Below are 13,349 nucleotides of genomic sequence, written 5' to 3' on the forward strand. Positions count from 1 at the left end.
ATATTTTTAAAATCTAAAAATAAGCAGAAAAATCTTGTTTCTGTGATAAAGCCCAGTTCTTTTCTAATAGGATTTTTTTCCCTTATTCAATTTTATTGTGACTGGAACGCAATTATACAAACTATAATTTGATTTTTTTTTGAGGGGGAACCCTTTTTCAGCTTCGGTGGGGTGACTTCCTACACTTGGACCGAGATAGATAAATGACCACAAGAAAACTTCACAATATTAGTGTTTCCACTTAATGTGGCAATGAGCTCTAATTTGATTGGTAAAAAATTCATTTGGTGTACCTCTGCCCCTTTTCTGCTGGATAATGAAAATTTATATCTGTGCTTTAGACATCTGGGGAAGGCGTGACAGCTTTGGGGCCGAATGAAAGATTATACCACAGTGACCCCTGTCAGCATTTCCTCACACTCTGGTTACCCGAAACCCAACAGCAGTCAAGCATATTTTTTGTCTCTCTCTCTCTTCCCCCCTCTTTTTTTGCACCAGAGCAGACTCTCATTTTATTTTCGAAGGTTAATGACACTGTAAATCTAATAGGCCATTTTAGTGCCATCGTGTGGGTATTAAAAGTCACATGACTGGTCAGACGACCATATGGACGTGGTTTGGCATTGTCTGATAGTGGGAATGGCAGGCTGTTATGGGGCTATAAGAACAGAGCCTGTTTCTAATTACTCGCTGACAGGGAGAGCAGCTTTTACATTAATTAATTTGAAACCTGCTAATGATTTTCTTTGCCTTCTTTGCTAGATTTTGTTCTTTGCATAAGCTCTTACATACTCCAAGCCCCAAATTCACCATGATTGTGGTACGAATGATAGATTTTGAGATCTGGTGTAGTGGTATGTCTAGAAGTGTATGAGTTGTGAAAGAAGATGTCCCCATAGGCTCAGCAGGTGACCTTAGGTAAGCAGCTATCCTTCAGCCTTAACCCCCACCCCAACACCCACAACTGCAGTATGGGGATCATTATAGTGACTTGCTTTATAGGGTTGATGTGCCGGTATCTGAGATAACATATGTGAAGCCTGTGAAACATTCAAAAAGTTAAGTGGGTTAAGTGGGTTGCATGCAGGCTCTGCCTCCTACAATGGAAGGGATCCTTCCATCCACAGAAGACTTCTGGTCCATTGACGGATTCCTGCTAGTACAACAGAAAAGAGGCAATTTTATCTTTTCTTACAACCCCCAGTATCCCTAAAAATCTTCTCTGAATGGTTGGGAGACTTTCCCGAAGTGTAGGGAATAGTGAGATCTGCAGGAGGAATGGGGAACAAATAGCTGAACATCACCTTCTTGCATTTCTGAAGCAAGAGCACCCTGAGCAGAAATCCACTCGGGATGTTACCACCAGCGAGAGCCAGCTTAATGAAAAAACAAGTATTGGAAGCTACTTAAACTCTTCATCCTACCCAATCTTCTGTTTAATTACACAGAAAGTAATGTTTAATTTGGCTATTTGTGTTTCACTTGAAATTAATTTTTCAGTGGCAGTCACTTAGGTGTTTTTTGTTTTGTTTTTTTACTATAGCCTCAGTTGGCTATGGCTGTGAATGTGGAGATGAAGGAGGTCCTGTGTGTCTGATGTTTCTGCAGTTCCTCTCATACTAAGAATGATTAGGAGTTTAAGATTCTAACTGAATTTACTCATTTAGCTGTCTTGCCTTACTTCTCAAATGGAATAAAGATAGAGATGGAATTCATCCTTCCCTCCCTACTTTTATGCTGTATTCATGCTGCTTTCTGCCAGTGTTGGTCCAAACACATGGATAACTGAGTGGGGGTGGGGTGGGCGGGAGTGGGAATCCATATGGCACACTTGATAGCATTTGTAGTTTTCCTATTAAATTTAGGTGAACTGAGTCCCCCTTGAATGGCCTTGGTCAAGCAACCTACTCATAGCTGTCAAGTTCTCCCTTTTTAAAGGGAAATTTCCTTATGCTGAATAAGCTTCCTCGCGAGAAAAGGGAAAACTTGACAGCTATGAACCTACTCCCAGCCTGACGTGCTTCTAAGAATTCTAGTGGGTCCAATTCATGCCACCATTTTGTACCTTAACAAATTTCAACCCATTTTTATTTTTTTGTATGAAAGAAGAAAAGCCAGAGATGTTTTGTACTATACTTATTATTCCAATGTTCAGTCATCCTTTTTCTCTATTTATTTTCATAAATTTTAATGAAGATTGATTTTTGCACATGAAATGAAGGTTCAGTTAATTAACATATCCAACTAAGTCATGTACAGAGTAGACTCATTTAAATCAATGGACCTTTTTAGACTATGATAGCTGCTTTATTTAGTTTGCCCATACAATTTTTTAGACAAACTGCTATGGGCTGAGCTAGTTGGGCCAAGCTAGTGTTTGGAAGACAGAAGTTTCCCAAATGTGTAATGCAAATTCCTACACAAAAAGGCAGGAACTGTGGACAAGAGTTCCCTGAAACTGAAAGGCAAATGACATTCCTCTATCCCCAGAATTTATTGTAATGTTAACAGGTTTTTTAACAGACTAATGTTGAAAGAGTTCTCTGTCAGTACTATGTTCAAAAACAACTAACCGTGGTTCCCAATCTTTTTTGGCCATGCCCCACCTAAGCATCTCTAAAATCCTGATGCCCCCCCCCCCACATGACATATAATTCTTATGATTCAAAAAGTGAACTCCTTTTCATGTGGAGGAAACATAAAAGGTCATTCACTGTTAATAACTCATTCTCAAATTGCCCCCCTTAAAAATCAAATTGCTCTCCTATGGGATGCATAGCTGCCAAGTTATCCCTTTTTTAAAGGGATTTTCCATTATGCTGAATGGGCTTCCTCGCGAGAAAAGGGAAAACTTGGCAGCTATGATGGGGTGTATGCCCCACGTCGGGAACCACAGCACTAGAATTAATGTTTTTTTAATCTTCCAAAATCATGTTTACTAAACCAGAATAGAAAGTACTAAGAAATCCAAGGGGAATCTAGACTACCTTTGACACCCTAATCAGAAATTAATCAAATTAGGTGAGGAAAAGCAGTCTGTTTAGACTCTGCCACTCTTTCTGTCAAATAGAGACTAGCCTAAGCTATCTTATCTCTGAAGAGTGTAGCAAATTTGTCATGGCAGCCTGATGAAAACGCCAGCAATGTAGCATTAATCAATCAGACTGCATATTGTCCACACCATTTTGTTTTTAGTTGAATGGTTTCTGCAGGTTTACATGACATTTCTTGACCTCTGCTGCCTTAGCACCTGTTCTTCTATAGAAGAAAACCAGATTTCTTGTATTCATTTTCCAATAATTTCAATGCCAACAAAATGTGATAGTCCCTAAGAAGCCCGCAAAATGCAGCCTGCTTGTAACTGGAGGCTTGATCAGCAGTCCCTCCTTGACTTATTTTTCATGTGTAGGCTGCTCTACACGTGGTTGATTATTGTCACATGTATTAACAAATTTGATTGTTGTCATCTGTATTAGAAAGCTACATGAAGGGCAGATGGTTAGAGCATTTGACTACATTCAAATGGTTCATAATGGATCAAGAATACCAAGCCTAGTGAATAGTCTGGGAAAATCTGGTGCTAAAGCAGGTAAAGGCCTATCAGCAATGATGATAGGAGATAATCAGAAATCCTATGCAAGTCTGGAAGTTTAAGTGGCAAAAATAAATATTTAGACTGTTGAAAATGAAATTAAAAAATGGATCATGAACCTGGGGGTTCAAACCTCATTTTAGCAACAGATTTAGTCTTCAGCTGTCTATCAGCTCTTACCTTCATCTTTTGTAAAATAATAACATTGCTCCTTATAAGGGTACAGCAAGGGCAGATATGTCCCAAACTATTGTATATTTGACACAACTAATTAGTTAATTAGATTAGCAATAAAAATTGGTGGTTTGTTCAAATCTAGTATATGCTATAATGTACTTAGTTGCAAATGGGAACTTTGCTGAGTTTTTATAGATATTATAATATAATGATGACCCTATCCACTTAAAAAAATCCCTTCCCTTCCACTAGCACCTTAGAGACCAACTACGGTAAGTTTGTCATTGGTATGAGCTTTCGTGTGCATGCATTCTTCAGAAGTGTGCTTGCACACGAAAGTTCATACCAATGACAAACTTAGTTGGTCTCTAAAGTGCTAGTGGAAGGAATTTTTTATTTTGTTTTGACTACGTCAGACCAACACGGCTGCCTACCTGTAACTAGATCTATCCATTTAATAGAATTGCAAAAGTCTGAAAGTCACATCCTTGCATGTTGTACATTAGGTAGCTGTTAAATGACAGAGTTATCATTTGTAAGACCGCTGTGCATTAAGGAATAGGATTCTATCCAGCAATTTATCAGGGAACCAGCTGCTGATCTATACATTCAGAATAATAGGAGATTCAAGAAAAAAAAAATCTGACAAAGCAGCTGAATGTCCTCAGCGTTTGTGTAAATCCTGGATTACTTTTGTCTTTCAACTAGCACTGAGTAAGCTAGTTGATTCCTCCCATAAATGTTCAGGTTGATAAGTAATTTGGGTCTGTGCCAGCTGGGAGTACAGGTGTGGAATAACATGTCTGAAAGTTCTTCCCAATTTAAAACCGTACCTTGCAGTTAGCCTGATGCGCTTGTTCTCTACATGTAGATAGGTATTTCTTTTATTGTGGGAGAGCATCTTAACGTGCAAATCTATACCCACACCGGTATGAAATGGTACAGACCCAACTTCTATCATGTTGATAAGGACAGTTAAAGAGGCAGGGACCAGCATATGCAGTGCTTTAAAATAGATATAATTGTTTTAGGATCATTTGTTTGAGTGTGGATGCAGAAAGAAAGAAACAATTCTAGCGCAGAAAAGGTTTGGTAGAGCACAGCTTTCTAGAAGGACACATGCTGAACTTCTGTTCCCCATTTCATAATTAATTCTTGGATTCTAGTGATAAACTTACTGGAATGCATCCAGTTCTGATGACTGTAGAGACTTTATGAATGCAGTGGACATGGCCGCACATCGTCCAAAATTGAATCATTCCAAACCTCTGATGATAAATGCTGGATTCCCCAATCCATTCAAAGGTGATTCTACAGAACTATAAAAATCTATGCAGAATTAAATGGCATCCTTTGTGCAGAGGTGTTGACACACACTTGAAAGTGTTAAAGTGTATCTCACAATATATTTTGCAAGTGTTTGTGCCTCTTGAGAATAGTTTCCCTAGCTGATCTATATATTAGCCAAAATGTGTTGCACTCTCAGATCCAAAAGCTATAGTGTACTAACCCCAGGAGAGTCAACATATTTTCTTCTGAGTGCGATGCAAGTGAGCAGTGTTGCACTTTTATACCTGCTGCTTATTATTGATTACCATTCTCCTTTTTTTAAAAGAAGAAGGTGGAAAACAAAAACACAAAATGAGTGGCAAAACAACAAAAATACCCCCCCAACCTCCCTCCCCCTCACTGTACCAACGAAAGTGTCCTGCATTTAGTCTTTTGGTTTCATGTTCTGAGAAATGGGAAAGTGATAAATCACTGGAAACCACATCTGGCCTTAAGCTTCTAGGATGCATTTGTCTAAAAGTCATAAGCCAAACTCTCTGGATTGGAATAAACTGTTAGATGCCAATGAGGGCGATATGCCAGCCTTGGAATTAAGCCACATTATATCTGATGTGATCCAAATGCAAGACATCCGTATTTCTCTAGAGTGGTTTCTTTTAATTGATTTGGCAAATATTAGGTCTTCTACAGGATGGGCAATACATTAGTCATTACACCCTTACTTTACCCTGAAAGGAAATTTATTGTTCTTTTGTAATGAAACAGTAACTATGTGTGTGTGTTGAAGGAGAATGGAAAATAGTTAACAGTAGCAGGTAAAAGGGATCAAATTTAGCTGTCAACCATGTTTCATGAGGAGCTTTAATAATGAGGTTAAAAATAAATGGGCATAATACTGATTGGGAAATCTTGAATTGGCTGCTCTCTTCTAAAGTTGACTTAGCCAGTCTGTAGGGCTGCCAACCATCTTTGTCCTAAAAGAAAGGGCTCGAGGAAGCTGTGAAAGTGAGACATTATAATCTTTTGAGCACCCAAAAGAAAGTTTCCATGGATTCATGTGCAAAAACTCCATAACTGCTTCCTCTCTTAATAACAGCACCCACCATTGGCTTTTTATACCATGTCAAATGGGTTCCTCAGAATAATTTCTACCTCTTAAAAGCTGAAGACAGGCATTTGGCTTCACTAAATGTAGACACATTGTACTTCTCAAGTGTCATACGTTTGGATTCCTTATTCTTAGCAAATAATATGTGGTGAGGGACAGCATGCCTTGAATAAATGAGGGGAAATACACACACACACACACACACACACACACACACACACTCCAACACAGAGGTACAGTAAATAAAGAAGAGTTGAAAATGTGTGGTTATGTTTCATAACCACTAACTACAGGGCTCTGTTTGAATTACTGTTGAGAAATTGCACCATTGTTCCTGCCTCAAATCCCAATTATGGTTAATTTGTAATGGACCATAAAAACTTAACTTACTGGCCTATGCCTTAACATTCAGAGCTACACTTTGGAGGTGTTTAAAACCACCTCAATGCAAATTCATAATAAGTGGCTCACAGCTATTCAAATGCAAAACAAATATTATAAGGAAGCAGTGCTCCCATTCCTAAAAATAAAAGAATTATGTTCACATACTAACCTTTAGATTCTTTCTCGATGTCATAGAGTGTGCAAGTTGACATTATCCCAGTGCAGACCTGCACAATTTGTGACCCAGTAAGCTGAATGCAGCGATATGTTGTGTATAAGAGGCTAGACTACCTCCCAGATTTTGAAGTCCTGGATAAAAAGCAAACCCAGGATATTTAGTGAATTCCTCACAGGCCAGTATGTCAGCCTGGCAGCAGTCAGCTTCCCAGGTCACAAGCTGTGTAAGCATCCCAAATATTTTCATATATGTACCGTGTAGTTTAAAAAGCAATTGCTTGCACATACAGGACAGGACTTTCCTCCCCTGCCCCTGTGCGCCTCCAAACTCTGCTGCAGATGGTTGGTAAACCCTCAAGAGCTTATTGGGGGGGGGCTGCAGGGGGGAGGTGCAAGGACAGGAAGGGGAAATGCCATGTCTGTTGGTGGGATGTTGAATCTTACCCATTGAATATATTCTGTTTTCTACACTGAAGATGAGATACAGATAAAGATTGCACATGGCTGTGGATAATTGCTTTTCCTACCCTCCTAGACCCATCAAGATTGTACATGTCTATAATTAATGTTTAGCATTCAGCTCTCTGTATAGAAGCAATATTATGAAACATATTCAGAGTTTTCAAACATGTATTAAAAATAGGGGTTGGCCATTGCTTTTCCATCTGGGAAAACCAGACATAACCTAATACCTGTAAGCAGCTAGCATAGACCCATTCAGTCTCCAGTCTCCATCTTGGGACTTAGTCTAAATGCAGAGCCCATGGCTTCAACATCCAGCACTTTTTGTTTTTCGCCATATCCTCCCACCTGCTGCTTTGTGTAACATCTAGTTTGTGGAAGTTTGTTCACTATTTTGTGATTTGGGCTGGACCTAATATAGGTATTATCAAACTCTGAATTTTGTTTCTTTATTCAGAGTTCTGTGTCCAGAGATGACCTAGGAGCAGGTCCCACTGAATAAATGCAGTGGGATATATTTTCAAGTAAACATGCATGGGATTGCATTGTCAGAATGAGAGCATTTTCATTTCGTTTGAGCTGCTGCCTGGTCTTGTACCGTATAAAGAAACATGCATGCGACCTGTGTTTCCCACAGCAGAGCATGTTGTCTAATAAGTTCTAAAAGTCTACATTTGTCATATGTTTAGAAAAGCACATGGGGACAACACATATGATTTGAGGACAAGAAGCTCCCTTTCTCTTTATTAAATTGATATGATATATTTTTGAATTGGGGTGGGGTGGGGCTCCAGCACTGTAAAAACTTTGGAAGCCACAACTTTAAACAAAGACAGTGTAACAGAATAGGGGGATGTGTATGCATGTGTATGACTGTAATTGTGTTTTTGTTTTGTTTTTGTTTTTAAGGGAGGGCATTCAATTTCATTGTACTATTTAAAGTCCAATGACAATAAAGTATCTATCTATCTACCTACCTACCTATCTATCTATCTATCTATCTGGCAACCTTCCCCCATCATTCTTCTCTCGAGAAGCATTCTTGTGAATGTAGCATGAATACAGGCCTGTATAGTGTGCATGTAAGCACATGGTGAGTCAGCCACCTGCACCACCTTGTCAAGTGGTGAGGAGAATGTGGAAAGATTTTAAAGGAAAAAGATAACTGGGATGCGGAAAGCTTACCGTATCTTCACCACTACAAATGAGCACCTTGCCAAGTGAATGCATGCACACTGTACTAACTTACTGTATATCCAATTCAAGAGCTCACAGATCAGTGGTGAGGGCATTCATTAACTTACATTTCACAGGAATCGAGCCAATAGCAGTTATTCAAAGAAGGGCCATGTGCTTACAAATTGAACCTTGCAAAGTATTGCATGAATGGCACTTATACAGCACCCACAGTATATCTTGTGCTTTCCTGGAGTTACTTTAAATAATTCTATCCGAAACGTAATGGAGTGCCAGTCAGGACAGAAAATAGAACCAAAGCACTCTCACCAGCATACTGAAAAGCTAGCTATTTTTCTGAACTATGGGTGCATCATGTGTCTCAAGATGTATTGGAAGTGGCATGAATTGTAAAGGAGTTCAGAAGGCCCCCTGTCAATGCTCTGCCTAGCTTAACTGCTATCAGTCTCCTACTTTCATGAGCCTAAACTTCCTATAGTCCCCAAAGAAAGATAAATAAAGGCAAAGTCACATTACCCCTCAAGACACAGGCCGAGGAAATGATTTCAAATCAAATATATCATTGCAGGCAGGAACAGAAATTGTATGTCTTTTTCTGGTGAAAGTGATCTCCCAGTTGGCAAAATGTGTGACCAGCTTGCCTTCCAGCCTATCAATTAAGGATCTTTTTGAAATGTCATAATTGAGACAAGTCATAGCAACTTCTTATTCCTCTGGTGCTGCGCCAGCCATATAGCAATTCTTGCCATACTTAAAAAGGAGAGGCTGCCTCTGCTGTGTTACTGCAGTGCACAAATAGTAGCCTATATATGTATATGTAGTTGGATTGCTGTGTAACTGACTAGTGTTCAATCTCACCCCCCCAAAATCAGAGGGTAAAGATCATGCATATTGGGGATTGTTGGGGATTTACACATTACAGAAAATACAAGGTGGTAAGACAGAGCGTGAGAGATCCTGCCCCACTGCCACGCATTTTATAAACATAGGTGGCCAAGCTTCTGCATAGGCTTGGGGTCTTTGGTGCAGGGCCGTTCCCACCATTCATTAGGCACAGTGAAGTGGCTGCCGCAAGTACCAGCTGCTGGGGGTTGGTGGCAAGGTGCTGGAAACCGAGGTCACATCTGCTGTGTACATTTAAAGCACATGACCTCCCCCAAAGAATCCTGGAAATGTAGTCTATCCCTCACAGAGCTACAGTTCCCAGCACCGTACAATCTCAAATTCTAAGGATTCTTTGGAGAAGATTTAAACCTATGCTAGGGGTGTGATTGAAGTTGTGTGCAGCACACAGCCTGCCCTGCACCCTCTGAGGTGGCCTGATATTCTCAGATGTGATGGAGAATGCTGTCCTATTACTAATTAGCTCTTGTCTTGGGAGATGGGTCATGTCCTGAGCCCACCCAGCCAAGGCAGGCAGGCATTGGATAGTTAATTCTTCATTGACAAAAGGGTGCACTTGCAACAGCTCCTAAGGCACACAGATATAATAATAATAATAATAATAATAATAATAATAATAATAATAATAATAATAATTTATTATTTATACCCCGCCCATCTGGCTGGGTTTCCCCAGCCACTCTGGGCGGCTTCCAACCGAATATTAAAAACAGTACAGCATCAAACATTAAAAACTTCCCTAAACAGGGCCGCCTTCAGTTGTCTTCTAAAAGTAAAATAGTTACTTATTGCCTTGACATCTGCTGGGAGGGTGTTCCACAGGGTGGGTGCCACTACCGAGAAGGCCCTCTGTCTGGTTCCCTGTAACCTCACTTCTCGCAATGAGGGAACCGCCAGAAGGCCCTCGGTGCTGGATCTCAGTGTCCGGGCTGAATGATGGGGGTGGAGACGCTCCTTCAGGTATACAGGACCAAGGCCGTTTAGGGCTTTAAAGGTCAGTACCAACACTTTTAGTTGTGCTCGGAAACGTACTGGGAGCCAGTGTAGGTCTCTCAGGACTGGTGTTATGTGGTCCCGGTGGCCACTCACTAGTCTAGCTGCCACATTCTGGATTAATTGCAGTTTCTGGGTCACCTTCAAAGGTAGCCCCATGTAGAGCGCATTGCAGTAGTCCATGTGTGCATGCACTTTTAGCGTCTAGGCAGCTGTTCCCAGGTCCAGGCCCCGCAGAGCAGTTGAACACCCCCCCCCCCAACCAGCTTATGCACCCTGCTCTGATAGGGAGCACACATGTATCCTGAGGCCTCCCCTACATGGAAGTCATCACTGCTCTTTCCTGGTTCTTGGAGATAGTGGGGTGGGTGGGTGGCAGGTATTCAGCTGACTCCCCCCTCGCCTGGACAACCCCTTGTTCTGCTTCTTACATGTCCTGCATCCAGCTTTCCTCTTTGATTGCTCCAACCCTTTCCTCTTCTCCTTTCCCTGACTTCTGCCTCATGAGAAGCAGCAACTCCATAAATCACTGGTCCCTGCTCCTAGGCCAGCCCCAGACACCCCACCCCCGCCACCTCCACACACCTGCCAGCCCCTGACATCTTGCAATCTTGAGTAGTTGCCTCAGGTAGCAAAATGTTTTGGGCCAGTCCTGTCTGAGTGACAGAAGATAGTGTCTGCTTTTCTTTTGTTTTTATGATCCCCACCCCCTTTTATAAACATGTGTATGGTTGTTAATCAAGGATCAATGTTTTCCTGCCCTTTTAGCTAAAACCTCCAGAATTCCTGTCAGCCTTACCTTGTGAACAGACAGCCTCATAAATTTTGCAAAGAGTTTCTAATGCTGCTGTACTTCTAATATATGAGAGGATCCCAGTGTTATGTCAGAGGAAAACCTTTTTCGATAGGGCAATGGATGTACTATACAAAGGGGCATATAAATCATTTTCAAATTAGTGTTCCTTGCACCCAGAGAAGAGTATGGTGGTATGCCTGCATAAATTGCCTATGAACACATTTCAAAAACCTATGTTTAATCTTAGCAATGAACATTTCAAAAACTAAATTAATATCTTCTAGGAGAAGAAATACAGTATATTAAACAGCACCATATTAGAAACAGAATCGCTAAGGCTCCGTCAGCAGTCCCATTACTGCCCTTATTTCTCAAGGCCTAATAAATCACTTGCAATATTTCAGATTAGGTGAAGGCCTCAGGGTGGCATAAGCGTGGCATATGTGGCTTCGGAAAACCACATCTATTGGAACCTTTGATTATAGATTATCCTTAAAATATTATTTCAAACCCCATATACATCGAAAGGTTTGAATATCACAGAACTAGGCCTCATTTAGTGTAGCATTTGATGCGCACAGAAAAGCTTTCAGGCATGAAGAAAACTTTTTCAGTAGCTGTTCCACAACTATGGAACACTCCTCAGTTGTCAATTCACCCAAATATGGATCTATTTATGATAGTGACATGTGAAATATTCCAGATTAATTTCATTACAAAAATGATTCACAAAATATGACAGAAAAAGAAGTATTGCAAGGGTGGAAAAATATACGTAGAAGAAAAATCTAGCTACTCTGATTGTGTAAATAAAAGGATGGCTAAAGTATTTGGATTATGATATACAGTGGGTAAATTGGCCATGGGGGTAGCATAGATAAGGAACACCTCCAGATTGTGAACTTAGTTTTATTCCTGAGTGCATAAATGGAATTAAATAATATGACTGTGTAATCACCCTCTAGATATAGCAGTTTTCTCCTCTAGAGCAGCTGCCAAACTTGAGCATTGAAAATTGCTGAGGCAATTGTAATGCATTGTGCTAGATGCTGTGTAGTTTTTAATTGTATTTTTATTGCATATTTTGTTTCTTATACAGTGGACGCTCGGGTTGTGAACGTGATCCGTATGGGAGGCACGTTTGCAACCTGCAGCATTCGCAAACTGCAGTGCCACATCTGCGCACGCATGCGTTGCTATTTGGTGCTTCTGAGCATGCGCAAAGCGCGATGTAGTGTTTCTGCACATGCGTGAGCGCCGAAACCCGGAAGTAACCCGTTCGGGTATTTCCGGGTCCGCGCAGTGCGCAGCCTGAAAAGACGCAACCTGAAGTGTCTGTAACCCAAGGTATGACTGTATTGTATTTCTTATTTTATTCTTGTTTGTTTCTTTATATCAGGCACCCCTAAACTGCGGCCCTCCAGATGTTTTGGACAACAATTCCCATCTTCCCCGACCACTGGTCCTGTTAGCTAGGGATCATGGGAGTTGTAGGCCAAAACATCTGGAGGGCCGCAGATTGGAGATGCCTGCTTTATATTGTATATTGTGTTTTGTTTTATTTTATTACAGTTTCAATTCCATAGAATTCAAATTGTAAGTGTTCTCAGACATGCCATGGGTCACCTGAACAAATCCCCCATAGTTTGGGAACTCCTGCTATAGAGGACAGCCCTCCCCCCTCCTTATATTTCAATAACTGGACAGGTAGGTACAGGGCCGTCTTAAGCACCTCTGGTGCCCTGGTGCGATGGATCCCTCCGGCGCCCCCCACTGCCATGTTTTCCAGCACGACGGGCGGGCTCAGCGCACAGTGGGGCTGCCTAGGGCGCTGCTGCACGACGGGAGGGCGGGCTTAGTGCACAGCGCTGCTGACGAGGGCGCTGCTGCGCGACGGGCAGGCGGGTGAGCTTAGCACGCAGCGCTGCTGCCGAGGGCGCTGCTGTGCGGTGGAGCGGCCAGCGCCCCCCCCTGGCAGGCCGGCGCCGTGGCGCCCTACCTACCCTGGGTAGGTAGCCGTGTTGGTCTGACATAGTCAAAACAAAATAAAAAAATCCTTCCAGTAGCACCTTAGAGACCAACTAAGTTTGTCATAGGTATGGGCTTTTGTGTGCATGCACACTTCCTCAGTTAAACTTTTTTAGATTTTGTAATAACTGGACATTAAGATATGTGATAGTAAGCTTGTAATTTAATTTAACATTAATTTAACATTAAATTTTATGGTTTAATATATATTGAATGTATGTTACAAGGCCAGGCAGAGGTTT

At 41.3% G+C, this 13,349-nt stretch overlaps 1 protein-coding gene across 16 annotated transcripts in view; it reads left to right on the forward strand.

Moving 5' to 3' along the window:
- MECOM (MDS1 and EVI1 complex locus) overlaps positions 1 to 13,349 on the forward strand; it is a 490,680-nt gene that overhangs the window by 342,862 nt on the left and 134,469 nt on the right. The gene's annotated exons all lie outside the window — the stretch shown is intronic.

This window comes from Zootoca vivipara, chromosome 5 (genome assembly GCF_963506605.1).
Source record: "Zootoca vivipara chromosome 5, rZooViv1.1, whole genome shotgun sequence".
Taxonomy (NCBI): domain Eukaryota; kingdom Metazoa; phylum Chordata; class Lepidosauria; order Squamata; family Lacertidae; genus Zootoca; species Zootoca vivipara.